Raw genomic sequence first — 14,627 nt, 5'->3', positions numbered from 1 at the left:
ACAGAACACTGGAGAGTGAGAACTAACATGAGCACTGGAGTATAAGATTATAACTAATGTTCTTTCTACAGTCTTATGCAGTCTATATGGTTAGTAGCTCCTAGTTTTATGAGCTCAACATTTGTGATCATCACAGATCCAGCACCAGAGCCTTTAAACACTCCAGGAGGTCCAATGTCAAAACTCCACACATGCAGTGGGATCCAATTGGCACTGGAACGTCTCTAGATGGTTCGGGATGTTTGCGAGTTCAGCATCTACTGCTTTAAAGTCCATAATCTTCATGAGGTGGGAGGTGACTGGAGCTGGCCAAACCTCATTGTGTCTTGGGATGGGGCGAGAAAGAGAAGCAGTGGAGAGAAATTAGCGTAGCTGTTGTTCATGATATTAACAGCACAAGTTGATAATTTGCATGTGATCAGATGTTCTGGAGCACAAGGTTATGACGTGAGACGTATGTTATGTGTAGGATTTGCTAAAAAGAAAGGTTTTTAATCTGCACTTAAACTGGGAGAGTGTGTCTGAGCCCTGAACACTGTCAGGAAGACAGCTAAATGTGAAAATGATCTACCGCCTTTAGTGGACTTTGCTATTCTAATGGACTTTGCTATTCTTTGTCATTACTGAACACTGGAAGATATTCAGCATGAGAAACTGAAATCGAACTACAGAACAACTATAAGCTATTAGCTTTGTATAAAGAACCAAAAGAGTGTGGTGACTTAATGGTGCAGAGTCTTATAATGTGTTAATAGATTGCAAATAAATGTGTTGGCGTGGACATAAAACAAGCATTTGGAATAAATAACATGTCCTAAATGTATTTATTGACATATATTTTTTGAGCAACCTTAAAACCAGTTATTAGAGCTAAAATAAAGTCCTCAGATTGTGTCTCTAATAGCAATGAAGCTCAATTTTTTATTAATTAAGAAAAAACAAATCTTAAAACAATCATACACAATTTTCTCTTGCATAGTTTTTTTTGTTCTTAAAACAAGATCAATAAGATTTTTATGGCTAGAAATACAATTGTAAGTTTAGACTAGATGAGGAGTTTTTGCAGTATAATGATACTAATACTGTGTCATCATTAAAACGAAGAAATATAGAGAACAGTGAGCAGGTCGGTCTCAGACTTCAGTCTCTCACCAGCTGTGCAGTTTCAAAGAAAAAGCTAAGGCTGGGCCACAATAAGAGCAGTTACCCCTCATGTAGAAAATCCCCCTTTCTAAGAAGCACATTTGTGCTAATTAGATTTAATCAGCAGAAAATTAGGCTTTGTGGAGTTTTTTCTCTTCCTGTAGAAACAGGATAAAAACCCCTACCCTGCTTCTCTTAAAGGCCAGAATGAGGACACTAAGCTCTCCTGCATGCTCCTTCAGGTAAGAGCCGATAACGAGTCTCATTAACTGTGAACAAGAGAAAGCTTTCACACAGAAACACTCACCACAGGGTCTCAGGTCAAGCTACTAGGGGGTGTGTATGTCTGGGGGAGGGGTTTTCAATCCAAGAGGCGGTTCAGGTTGTTACAAAATCATGGTTACCATTGTTCAGAAAGTTCTTCAAGGCCTCCTAAAATGAGCCATCCGTCTGAAATCACTTCACATTGTCCTGACGTTCGGTGGCCATTTGACTGATCAGCATGCTGGAGGAATTCACTGAAGGATGATGCTGACTAAGATTAACCTTTTAAACACTAATCTGATTGCACGCCCGGTAGAATTGTCCCAAACCATCAAGACGTAAAGACACACTTTATTATTCAGAATGAATTTCTACTTAAGCTATTTGGTAGCGAATGGGGAATCATGGAGTTTTTGAAATGGCTTGTATAGGCAAAATACCTTGAAACAACATAATGAAGAAAGCTTGGCAGGAACCAGGATCAAGCCATTTTCCTCTAGTGGGATTATATTTGCATATTTTAAACAAATACATATTAAGTTAATGTTTTTACAAAATATAATTCCATTTTGAAAAACCTACACCAAAGCCTAATATGACATCTCTGAAAAACTGAGTGCTTTGAAAAGTGCAGGAGTTTCATTTCGAGCGAATTTACAGACAAATTACCGAGAACAATCCACAGCAAAGCTGTATGGTAACTTCTTGCTAAATGTTTTTGGTCTTTTCAGTTGAGGCTACTACTGATTCTATGTGCAGTTTCACATGTTTTTGTTGTTCACAAGAATATGCATTTACTCAAATGAGTATGTTACTCAAAAACAATGAACAAATATATGAATACCTTTTAAAATGTAAAAAAATGTTGAATAGTTTGAATTTCACCAACACATATTTACAGGCCTTCAAAGTCTCCTCAGTATTAAGTATATGCCATACCAGCTCTAGCTCTGCCCTTTCTCCATCCATTCTTACCTGTTCCCTGTTTTTTCATTTATGAGTCCTAAGCATACTCTCCACCAGTGTTGTGCTGGTTACTAAGAAATAGTAACTAGTTACAGTGACTAAATTCATTCAAAAAGTAACTAAGTTACTTTGTTGATTATTTACACCAAAAAGTAATGCGTTACTGTTAAAAGTAACTTTTTAGTTACTTTTTTAAAGAACGTTCTTTAATGTTCCCATTAATGCCCTTTTATGCGTTATGTTCTACAAACACAAAACTGACTTAAACACAAAGTCATTTTTAAACACTATTTTATTAAAGTCAGACCAGCACACACTGAATATATCACAAGGATTTCTGAAATAAATAACAAAACAAGCTGAATAATATATTCACAATCAAAAACTAATGTGGCTTCTGCTGTTGTGTTGAGCTCTTAAAAATGTTCCTTTCACAGCTGAAGTATGAAAACTATTAACAATGTAGAACAGAACACCGGGTTAGCTTCTAGCTTCTAGCTCCTCAGGCATGTAGTTTCTGGAGGTGTTTCGACAGATTGGAGTTGCTGTTTATCGCAGTAGATACGAGCTTCGAACCAGAAAGACACAGCTTACATTTGACTAAAAGGTTTTTGTCTTTATACTCAAATAAAGTGAAATAATGAGCATATTTCCACTTTGAGAAACTCATCTTGCTCTCGCCTCGACTCGCCATTACTGCTGCACAGTCCTGAATAAACGGAGACACGCCCACAGCACGTCTTCTTCGTGTTTACAGAGGGTAATCCACCAATTCTACAATGCGTTGCTGCTGTAAGCAGGTTAGACTGTAGTCTACACTTCAGCCTAAATTAATTCATTTTATAAAAGTAACGGGTAACGCACCATACGGTAACGGTAACGGAGTTACTTTATTTAAAAGGTAATGCGTTACAATATTAGTTACTGTTAAAAGTACCTGCATTACTGTAACGCGTTACTAGTAGCATGTTATTGACCAACACTGCTCTCCACTTTGCTGAAAGAAGGCAAAACTTATGAAATAGTATGTAGGGCGTGAGGTATAGTATAAGGCATAGTGTTAACTCAGTGGTTAAGGCTATGGGTTACTAATCAGGAGGTGAAACCTTGGTAGCACCAAGCTGCCACTTTTAGGCCCTTAAGCAAGGCCCTTAACCCTCTGCGCTTCAGGGGTGCGGTATCATGGCTGACCGTGAACTCTGACCCTAGCTTCCTAAAATTGCTGGAATATGTAAAGAAAAATGAATTTCACTGTGTTGTAATGTATATGTGGTAAATAAAGGCTCTTCTCTTCTAGTTTTAGAAAAAGGAGAATGTGCCAAGGGTTTATAATCAGAGTTTTAGCATTTTTTACTTCAGGTTTAAAAATGAAACTTGAATTTGAACAGAACTCATAAACAAACCCTTGATTAGCTTGAAACTGTTTCATCATGTCCTCGTTAGTACAATCCAGCTTTAGGTCTAGTCTTGGCTTATTTTGGTTCAAAGTTTTAACATTTCATTTGGCAAAAAAAATGGAGAGAGTTCTAGGAAGATTTTTTTTAACACTTGCATGTTATATACACTAAGCTATGGTTTCTTTTTTCAAGTTTTCTATGTTTTTGTAACAAAGTATGGATTTACTGGGTTTGGCTTGTTCGGTTTAAAAATCCCGTGTGCTGGTACCAAAGTCTCATGGAAACAGAATAAACTTGCAATCGCATCCAACAACATCTGCTTAGCTAATAATGACCTGCTTCTGCACAATTTAATAACACGCATGAGCGAAACGTTTTCCTTTCCAGTCGAACATTAGATAAGGTTCATCAAGCCGAGCCAATGGGATGGCGTTCGGACTGAATCGTGCTAATACGCATTCACGCACATGCAAACTCTTGAAATTTTTGGACCTGATGGACAAAACGTTTTTCCTTTATTTTAATCTAAAACAATATAAAAAATATCCAAAGATTAGAAGTGACATCTGTTTTGATCATCTGAAACCACCAGGCCTCCTCTCTGGCTGAAGACAAAACCAGAATTCCTGTTCTGACCTCACCGACTGACAAGGATCAGAACTATAAGGAGATGATTAGCTTCTGGCTTATCTGAATCCATAGCACAAAAGGGAATGGGATTGATAATTGTTTTGTTGCACTGTTGACTGGCTCTGGTTTGAGTAACTTTAATTTGAACTGAGAGCCCTTGATTAAGCCAGAAGACAGGAGGGATGTGGTGCAGGGCTCCGGATGGTGCCGGATGATGTCGAGGCTCCAGACTGTTATTCTAAAATGTCAGTTCTCTTTGCAATGATGGGATTTCAGCTCCTTTTCATGGTGCTATAAAGTGGAACTCTAGTTATGTTTATGATAAACGAGTCAAAGACGATGAGGTAGGCCTTCATCTATCTGTCTTATAGTTGTAATAAGACATTTTTAATGAGTGAGCTATTTATTTGAGCTTCGACATACATTTCACTGTACATCTGTCTTGACATGCTAGGCAAATGCTAAATAAACTTCCCTGGAAGTGATGAAAGCATGGAGAAAAGTTTTGGCATCTTTTGATTTCAACAAGTGGAAGACTTTTATCATGGTAGACTAAAGCAAAAAAAAAAAAAAAGAAAAAAAGAGAGATTTATACCCAGGCTTAGCACGATGTGGGTATAATAATAACATTAATTCAGACTTTTAGACACAATGGCTTTCAACTAGATGTTAAAGAACGAGTGTGAGAATTTGTGTTCATTCAACTACAAAAGCATTAATAAGATCAGGCACTGATGTTGGGTTCCCAAAGGTCTTCAGTTGGGTTGAGGTCTGAAATTTGTGAAGGACACTCAAGTTCTTTCACTGCAATCTTGGCAAACCGTATACTAATTAAGTTGCTTTTTGCATAGAGGCAATGTCCTGCATGCTTATTCCATATCTCTTAATTTCAGTAAAGGTGAAGCTTGAGGTTAGAGCATTCAAATACAATTAAAACAATTGAGTGGACTTGGCAACAGCATGGAGTTGCGAGAATCATGTATCCGCAAACAATTGGCCATATATTGTACCCCAAATTCATGGTCATGGTCTAGAATCTGTGGTTGCAACCAGTGGTGGATGAAGTACAGTACACAAACAATGTACTTGAGTTTAAGTAGAGACACGTACATGAGGTAAAATATGACTCCAGTAAAAGTGTCCCTTTAAACTTTCACTTGAGTAAAAGTACAAAAGTATTTGCCTTCAAATGTACTTAAGTATCCAAAGCAATGATTTATTATAACTATAATGTTCCTATGATCATTTTTATCTCAAGACTCTTTGGTTAATCACCTCAGTTTATGTAAAAAGGCTCTAATGTGACTCTCAGCACACTGATCTATTAATAGAATAATATTAATGAGTCAAACACTGATTGATTATTTAAATTATCACGAGCCCAAAACCTTTTTTTCAACTGCTTCAAATAAATCAAAAATATTATGCCACATGTGTTGTGGCAAGTTAGAGTCAGGAGTTTCTTCCATTTTTTTCCTCTTGAAATGTTGTGCTTATTGTTGAACTGTTCGAATGTTTGACAAGTTGATATCCGGATTGGTGGCTTTTTATCCACACATAAATAAAAAGGACTGTTTTCGCAAAATGTAGTTTAGTACAAAGTAAGATATTTGACTTTGAAAAAGTCTCCCTAAATGCAAATACATCGTTAAGTGAAAAAAAGAAAATCAAAATACATTAGAAAAAAGCACAGATACATGAAAAAATAAATAAATAAAAAATTAATGGTAATTTTTCCACAAACATTTGAATTGCACCACAAATTCATAGTCATTGTCTGGAATCTGTAGTTACAACTAAACAGAGATTCTGACCCTAATGACAAAATGGAGAGGAACAATAACTGACCTCTGGTGAACACCCTTAAGTGGTTTTGTGGGTGAAGACTGCAACAAATCGAAGTCCATCAGTAAGATTTATACCAGACAAGATCTCCACCTGTAACCCTGATATCTGTCAAAATAGAAAATGACATAATTTACTATATCAAAAGCAGCAGTGAGATTAAGAAGAAGGAGGATATTGATGGCCCCAGAATCAGCAGAGAGAAGACAATCATTCATGTGCAGAGATTGAAAGTCAGACACAAAAAGGTTAAAGAAAGTTAATTTATAGCAATTAATAACAAAATTTTAAAAGAAACATGAACAGAAGCTGGGTGAAGGACCATTACAGCCTAAAGGGGGAGATGTTTCTCTACATATGGCTGATGGAGCAAATTTCTTTCAAATGAAAACAGCATTAGTCTACTGCTACTTAGAAATCATTTACCAGGCTCATTCAGTAATGTCATTATTTCCATATGAAAATATTTCCCTGTGTTAACCCTTTCTTGCTTCAGTAATTTTATTTTGCAGCCTGATATTTTTGCAGTTTCTAAAACTGCAGTTTATATTTTTTCCCCTAATTTTAGGCTTTTTTTCTCCTTCTCTTCTCATCAAGTCAAAATAATATACTTTATGACATCAGCATATGCAGGTAGGAGTATAATGTTTAGGTTTTTAAGTATAATGCAATTTAATTATGTCTAATTTCTTTTTTCTTTTTTTTTTTCTTTTTTTAATAAGAACAGTTTATTTAACATTTTAGGAAGGAATAAAACAAATTGATTATTTTCCTTTTACAGCATACATACAATATATGCTATACAAACTTTCCATAGATGTTTGCGTAAATATGTGTACTAACAGTATAATTTCATTCAGTTTAGTTAATTTTATCAATGGATCGCTATACAGAATTAAATAGATTGTAAATATCAAATTTAGCATCATACTTCAGTCCTAATAGGTTTATCCATAATAAGCGAGCCAGTATTGGGTTAGGGTTAAACTCCCTGAGATGGTATGAGGAAGAAAGTTTGAGAGGAACCAGATTCAAAGGGAATAGTCTGGGTGAAACCAAATGTCCATTTAGTTTAGTCTAGTATTATGTGTATTAGTAGTTCATTTTAGCTTGGAGAAATCTAAATATCTACTCGTTATCTTGGCGATGTGTTTATTCATCACTTTCAATTTTAACGTGTCATTAAAACAAGTAGTAGCTATGAACTGCTGTACTTTCATATTCTTTTCGGCTATAAACTCGGTCTAGTCTGTCTAATCTAATCAGACGTGCCGTCTAGGTTGTTCTATTTGAAAGCAGATAAACTACAGCCAACCCCTGGCCTCATTCTGAGAAAAATATTACATTTGTATCAAGAACAATCCCTGACTTCAGATTTAGAATGAATTACAGCCCAAGACGAATTATTACTGAACTAAACCCGAGACAGAAATCCACTCTGAAGTGAACCAGCAATATTAACGTGCTCTTCAATACCTAGTAAGTGATTTGGACAGCCCTGTACAATAGCTCTCAGTCCTGTGTAGTGGTCCTGAACCAGACTTGCTCAGGTGACCACGGCGGGCGGCGTAACGCGAGCGTTCTCAGAGACGCAGGCAGGGAGATGGAGGGGTCAAAGGTGATCGTTATAAAACGTCCTGATTTAAGGGAGCAGTAGTAGAAGGCAGCTACGAAACAAGCAGCCGATTCACACAGGTAAGGTTATGGTTAGCAGAATGTGCCCCCTGTTTCCTGCCCCAGAACAGAGCCGAACGTTAACGTTAACAGGACAAGACACGACTGTTTCTTTCTCCTGAGAGTGCTAGGTGAACAATATGAATGTTCCTCATTTTTAAATTACAGGGTTTGCTTGCTATCTGATTTTCTATGTGGATCTATGATATAGTTTATGGTTTGAGTAAAGTGCTTCGTTTAGGAAAAGGGGAAGCATTTTTATATCCTCTTAAATGTGCACATAAAAAGGTGTAATGCAAAAGGGTGGATAAGAACAATCTAATAAAACATTTTATTGGTTCTACAAACAGGGGTTTGTGTGAACCCTCATAAAGCTGACTGGGTAAGCCAGGGAAAGACATGCTTGGTAAACAGCAATGCGATTCAACAGAGAAGATGCAAAACCAAATCTTTCCTCATGCTAAATTTTGCTTCTGTTGTAATAAGCAATAAACTGCAATAAAACATAAAATTAACATTAACTTTTTGGTTTTAATCTGGACAAATGTCCATGTCCATATGATGTTTGATTGCAATGTATTGATTTTTTTACTGTAATGTGTCCTTGAGCTTAGGAAAGGCACTATGCAAATTCAAAATATTATTTATGATGATGATATGGCACTTCTGGAGCAGACAGGGTTAAAAGCCTCACTCAGTGGCAGACAGTAAGTAGTGCTGGTGCTTGAAGCCATAACCTGTTTAGGAACCCTGGTTATACTGAATATCAGTACAGGTGGGATTATATCCATGACCAAATCACGTCTGTGTCCATATTTAGCTGGTTTTACACAATTTTATAAACAAGAATTATTTTTTTATTCAATTCACATTTTGTTTACAATATTGCCAAATGCTATGGCAGTCTTGTCTTTCCAAACCAGTCTCATTTGAAGTAATCCTGACCAAAACAAATCTTTTGTACCTGAACAGATCAGATTTGTCTGTGCTTCTGTCTTGAATTAGATAATAACATCTGCACATACAATTATGTCTGCAAATTGTGGACAAATGTCTCTCCATACCACTTAAAATAATTATTTCATTTGCTAGATGGTAAATAATGAACTGCATTCGCCCAGATGTGCACAAATCCCAATTTTTGGAGCTGAATCCAGTTCAACATTGAGGTGATTCCAGTGGCGGGCGGTCAGGGCCAGCAAAGCCTTCTCTTCTGGCCTAAACACTATCAGAAACACTGACCTTAAAATTCGAATACTTGTTTAATGAATTTGATTAATTTATTCCCAACAGTATATTCAATTCATTTTGTAGCGTTTCTCTTGGCTGCACTGCTTCCAGTACGTGTATGTGAATGTTAAATTTTTGGTCCAATCAGATTTCAGTCTCTATGTGCTGCCATGTCAATCTAATTTGCCCAGGGCCTTCAAAGTTAGTACCGCTGGCCTTTGTACAATAGAGAATATTAGCAAAGGGTCTATTTCTTTAACCAATCAGATTTCAAATTTGCCTCACAGCAAATTACCGTCAGCATTTTTCTGTCCTCTGATTGGTTGGTCAGAGGGAAACCTTTACAGCCAAGTTCGACTGTAGCGATCTGCACATATTAATTAATTTGGTCTCGGACATACTTAAAAATAAATTTTCCAGAAAAGCTAGACATTGTTAGAAGAGGTCGGCCAACCCCAAAGCTAGCTAGCTTGTTTCAGCCCGGGAAAGGGTTTGTTCACCACTTATACATATACTGTAACTCATGTGCTGACATTATCAATAAAGATTACAAACCTTTAATAATTAACACTATCACTGACATCATCATCATTAGTATATTATGATCCTGGTTTGTTGGGAAGATTCTGGAAGCATGTCTTTTTGTACCTGGGGAGATGGAGGGACCAGACAAACAGTGGTTGAGGATCGTAAGGACTGTAGTGCAGTGTGGGGTGAGAATACTGCTGTGAATTAAAAAGGTTTTGGTCTGTTTTCACTTTGTAGGTAAGCATCAAGCATGTTTTAAATTTAATGTTTGCAGCTATAGAAAGACACTGGAAAGAAGTAGGAGATGGCTAATTAATGTCAGTTATAGCTGATATTAGTAAGCTTGATTAAGTATTTTGTAAAGATAAGCAACCTTTATAAATATCATGCAATATTATGTTATAAAATCCTGTCAGAAACGTGTCCAGGCTGTGGTAGCTCAATGGTTAAGGTATTGGACCTTTAATTGGAAAGTTACAGGTTCAAATCCTGCTACCACTGCTGGGCCCTTGAGCAAGGCCCTTAACCCACCCCTGCTCAGTTGTAAGTCACTCTGGATAAGGGTGTCTACCAAATGCCATAAATTCATGTTAGCTTGTAAAAGCTTAAGTTCAGCTTAAAAAAATATTCATAACATCAGGTTAGCTTACGTTTCAGGAATTCTGAGGAAACCTTCCCCTCAAAAAACTAGCTAATTTTTGCTAGTTGGCTACAATGTAAGGAAGATTATGAACGTATATGAATGCAATTAGCTTGTTAGCATTAAAAATTAAGATGAAAAATATTTCTAAATGACTTTGATCATTGTCAGAATTTTAACTCCTGTAAATTAGTTGAATATTGAAGATAAATTCTGACAGAAATCCTTTCAGGTTTGCTTATTTTAGCTAGTAGGCTAACAAAATCTCTGAGAACAAAATAGCCACAACTACAACTAACTTTAAAAACAGAACATACTACAACATTAAGTCTTTGCAAAACTTTTGCTTTTGTGTTACAATTTACATCAATTGATCCATATGTTAAAAATCATTCGAATATTCAGTAATATATCAAGAGTACTCTGCAAAAGATTCAAGAATACCCTGAAAGCATAGGTATGTATGGAACTGCCACAAAAAACACCTTTGGTAGTATGCTAGTACATGACTTAGTGATGGAGAGTGAAGGGCTAACAAGTCTTATCAGCTTTTCCTCAGGGCCTTGGTCCAGCACTTAATCCTGCTTCATCTAGAAATTAGCCATGAGGACTTTAGCTGCTGCTGATTGCTTTGGCTAAGGAGTGTTGGAAGAAAGCTGCATCTGATAAGACGAACACAGCTCATGGTTTAGAAAGGATGCATTCATGCACACACACACACACACACACACACACACACTTAATCCTAAAGCATAGCTGGTGTGTAAAGCTTCTACATAACTGAAGATAGCATGTCATAATACAGGCTTATCTCAAACATACTCTCGGGCTGCAATTCAAAGTCAAATTTCCTGATCTTGTGAGCTATCAGCCAAGAAAGCACTGCCTCTCAAGTATCTCCAGGGCCAAGAGAGAGGATTTAAATCCGAGTTGTGATCTTAAACTAGGCCTGACCTGGCCCAAAGGCGACTTGGCTGGGGTTCAACAGGGCCAAACCTCAGAGCGAAGCAACAACCCAAAAAGATGCATGCGGTTCAGAGGCCCCAACTTCGACCTCATTAAAGTGCAATCAGCCACAACCACTGACTAAAAGATAAATATTCTGCTTTCCTTTAATGTGAGCACCAAGTGAAACTTCCACAGCCCATAATTGCCCACTTTATCATTTCTCATTCCTTTATTAGGAACTGTTTCATACTTCTTCCATAGTGCGAGTACTGCCAGTCCCCGATCGGATTCTACAAGCTAACTCGTTTTCTGGAAAGTCTAATATTATCTGGAAGACCCACTTCATTTATTTACATTTGGACTGCAATGACCACCTACATCCTTAATTAAACATAATTTTTTTCCCCCAATTATCAGAATCTCTAATCAGCATGAACATACACTATATGGACATAAATTTGTTGACACCTGACCAAAAAATGTGTATATGCTTTTTAAACATGCATTCTGGGTGACTATTTATTTATTTATTTACTTATTTACTTACCACAAGAGTAATTCTTTGAATTAATTAAATTAATTTAGGTTATTTCATGAAAAAGTCCGTTATACTATTTTTGGCCACATTGGGGGCAAGTGTTTTTTTTTTTTTTACTAAAAAACACACTTAAAAATACAGATAATAAGTCAATAGTTAAATTTACAAATTAACCATTTTTTTATTACTAAAACTAAAATTTACCTCAGAAATATATACTTTTTTGCTGTAAACTTTTGTATTTTGACTAAAATAGAAGTATTAAAATAACCAACATTTAAAACAAAAATGAACCAAAAGCCGTTAGATTTATCACAACTATTTCATTTATTTTTTTTCTGCTCTCGCATGCATCGGAAATGACAGAAACAGAGAAATGGCTTCTGGATTTGTATTTCCATCAATAGGTTAGAGAAACTGTTTAAATTGATATTCCCTACTATTAGAAAGACAGAGTTTGGTTATTTATGCTGACATAGCTAGTCTTGCTGGACTCCTTACTTGCACTGTAATTATTCTGCACAGTGTCTTTAACTCATATAGAAATAAGGATACTTAATAATACATTTTACTCATCTCTGTGTCACCCCCTCTCAAGAACCATGAAGATGGATTTGGACTGTAATTAATAGAAACATTCCGCTACAATGGCTTAGCACTACAATCATTATGAACAGTTTTACCCTTGAGTGTCCATTAAATAACAGTTGATAACTATAATGAATGGACATTCGGTGTCACTCAGATGAAGATGTTTTCCCTTTTGAGTCTGGTTCCTCTCAAGGTTCCTGCCTCATATCAACTCAGGGAGTTTTTCCTTGCCCTTGTTGCCACTGGCTTGCTCAATAGAAATAAACTTGAATTGGAAATATATGTGAATTGAAATCTGTATTTATTAGTGTGTTATTATCATAAGAAAACAGAACACTAAGATCATTCACGATTGGCCTTTACATATTACTGTGTAATTTTATACACAGCGACAGTGCGTTAGACATATAAAGTGTCTTTATTCTCCTTCTAATGTGTGATAACGTAAAGCATAGCTGTTGACTCATTAAGAACAGATGTTAAAAGACTTCCTGTTCTGAAACGAAATACTTTCTCCTCCTCTGAAGCGCCCCAGTCGGCTGGATCAGTTTAAGAAGAATTTATAGACGCCCAATACAGTGAAGACGGAAAAATAAGTATATACAGGTACTAGACTACTGGTTGAATGCCCTGTAGACCTTCTCCTGACATCTTGTATGAGTATTAATCTAATTTAATGGGCTGCTGTATGACATAGACTGGTGCGGTTAGATCCTTTGAAGATGGTCCAAAAGAGCACAGACAGTAACAGATAAGAAAAAAGGGGTCTATTCATGCCATATGCAGAGCAGAACACAGAAGACTGATATTCATGGTTCAGTAGTTTAACCCCGCACCTCGCAGACAGGCCATTAGTTATCTGTGAAGTGGAGGAAAAAAGATTATATGTGCCTGTGTTAGCCTTAAAATGTGGTATAATACTACTACTAAAATTACATATTATTATTATTATTATTATTATTATTATTATTATTATTATTATCATCATGTATATTGTACATTTCATACAATAAATACAACAAAGGCAATAATAATAATAATAATAATAATAATAATAAAAAAATAATAATAATAATAAAAATAATAATAATAATAATAATAAAAATAATAATAATTCAATATATTTAAATGCATCTTAAATATATCTAGCATGTAAAGTATAAATAATAGGGAGAAAAAAAAACTGTTAGTAAGATATAAGTCAAATATGTAAAAGAAAATTAAAAAAATCATAAATTGTAAAATCGCAATACAAAATATAAAAAGTTATAAAATAGCATGATAAAAATATTATTGTCTGGAAATAGAAAATGGCCTTAAAACCATATTGTTTTATATCCCTGAGATGTTTGAAGTCTTCTGTTACTGTAATTACTGTATCTGATACAAATATTTCACAAAAAAAAAACAAAAAAACAACAGAGTATGAAAAAAAATCCAAACAGAAGTGATTTTCTTTTTCCAAAGCAAAACACATTGCAAAATAAAGTTTTTTACTTGACTATATGGCATGCAGGGCAATAAGACACTTCCTCTATTGTCTGTCCTGCAAAGTAGCTTGTAGCTGACCCCATTTAGAGCACACACACTCCACAGACCCTCATCTCAACTTTACCTATAATCTTGAAATGGCCTAAATGGGACTAGTTATTATTTTTTATATAATTATATACATGGACTCCTAGACGCCTAAGAGCCCAGTCTTCCCACAGCTGCAGAGTCTTGGTGTCTCCGTCTCTCAGTAAAAATGTGCCCCTCGTACACTCGATCTTGTCCGAGGAGACTTGTTAACCAGGCGCCTTTTGATGGAGACGATATTCCAGTTCATCGAATGTAAAAGAGATTTTTTACAGGCCTGTAAGTTTAGAGTCATTTGTGTCATTTCTTCCGAGGTATTTAATACAGACAGCTGGAGATGTTTCTTTGCTGTGGTAAAGGCATCGTTTTAGGGACTGTGTCTTCCATTGAGTTTTTATTCAATAGAGTTAGCATTTGTTTAGAGGGATTTTCAAAAATGGCCACCACACAAACCCTTCATCACCATTACAGATTTACACCAGTTCAGAGACTTACATTCTGTGTCTAAGCACTCGTACCAGTGTACACTCAACTTCAGAACGATGAAGCGAAGTAATTATTTATTAATCATATTTATTAATTATTAATTGTCTAAAAAACACATTATGTGCAAAGTTGTAAAATTGCTATGTAATTCATTTTTTCAAGAAGAAAA

This window comes from Silurus meridionalis, chromosome 7 (genome assembly GCF_014805685.1).
Source record: "Silurus meridionalis isolate SWU-2019-XX chromosome 7, ASM1480568v1, whole genome shotgun sequence".
NCBI lineage: Eukaryota > Metazoa > Chordata > Actinopteri > Siluriformes > Siluridae > Silurus > Silurus meridionalis.
Note: the sequence above shows the minus strand (reverse complement) of the source record.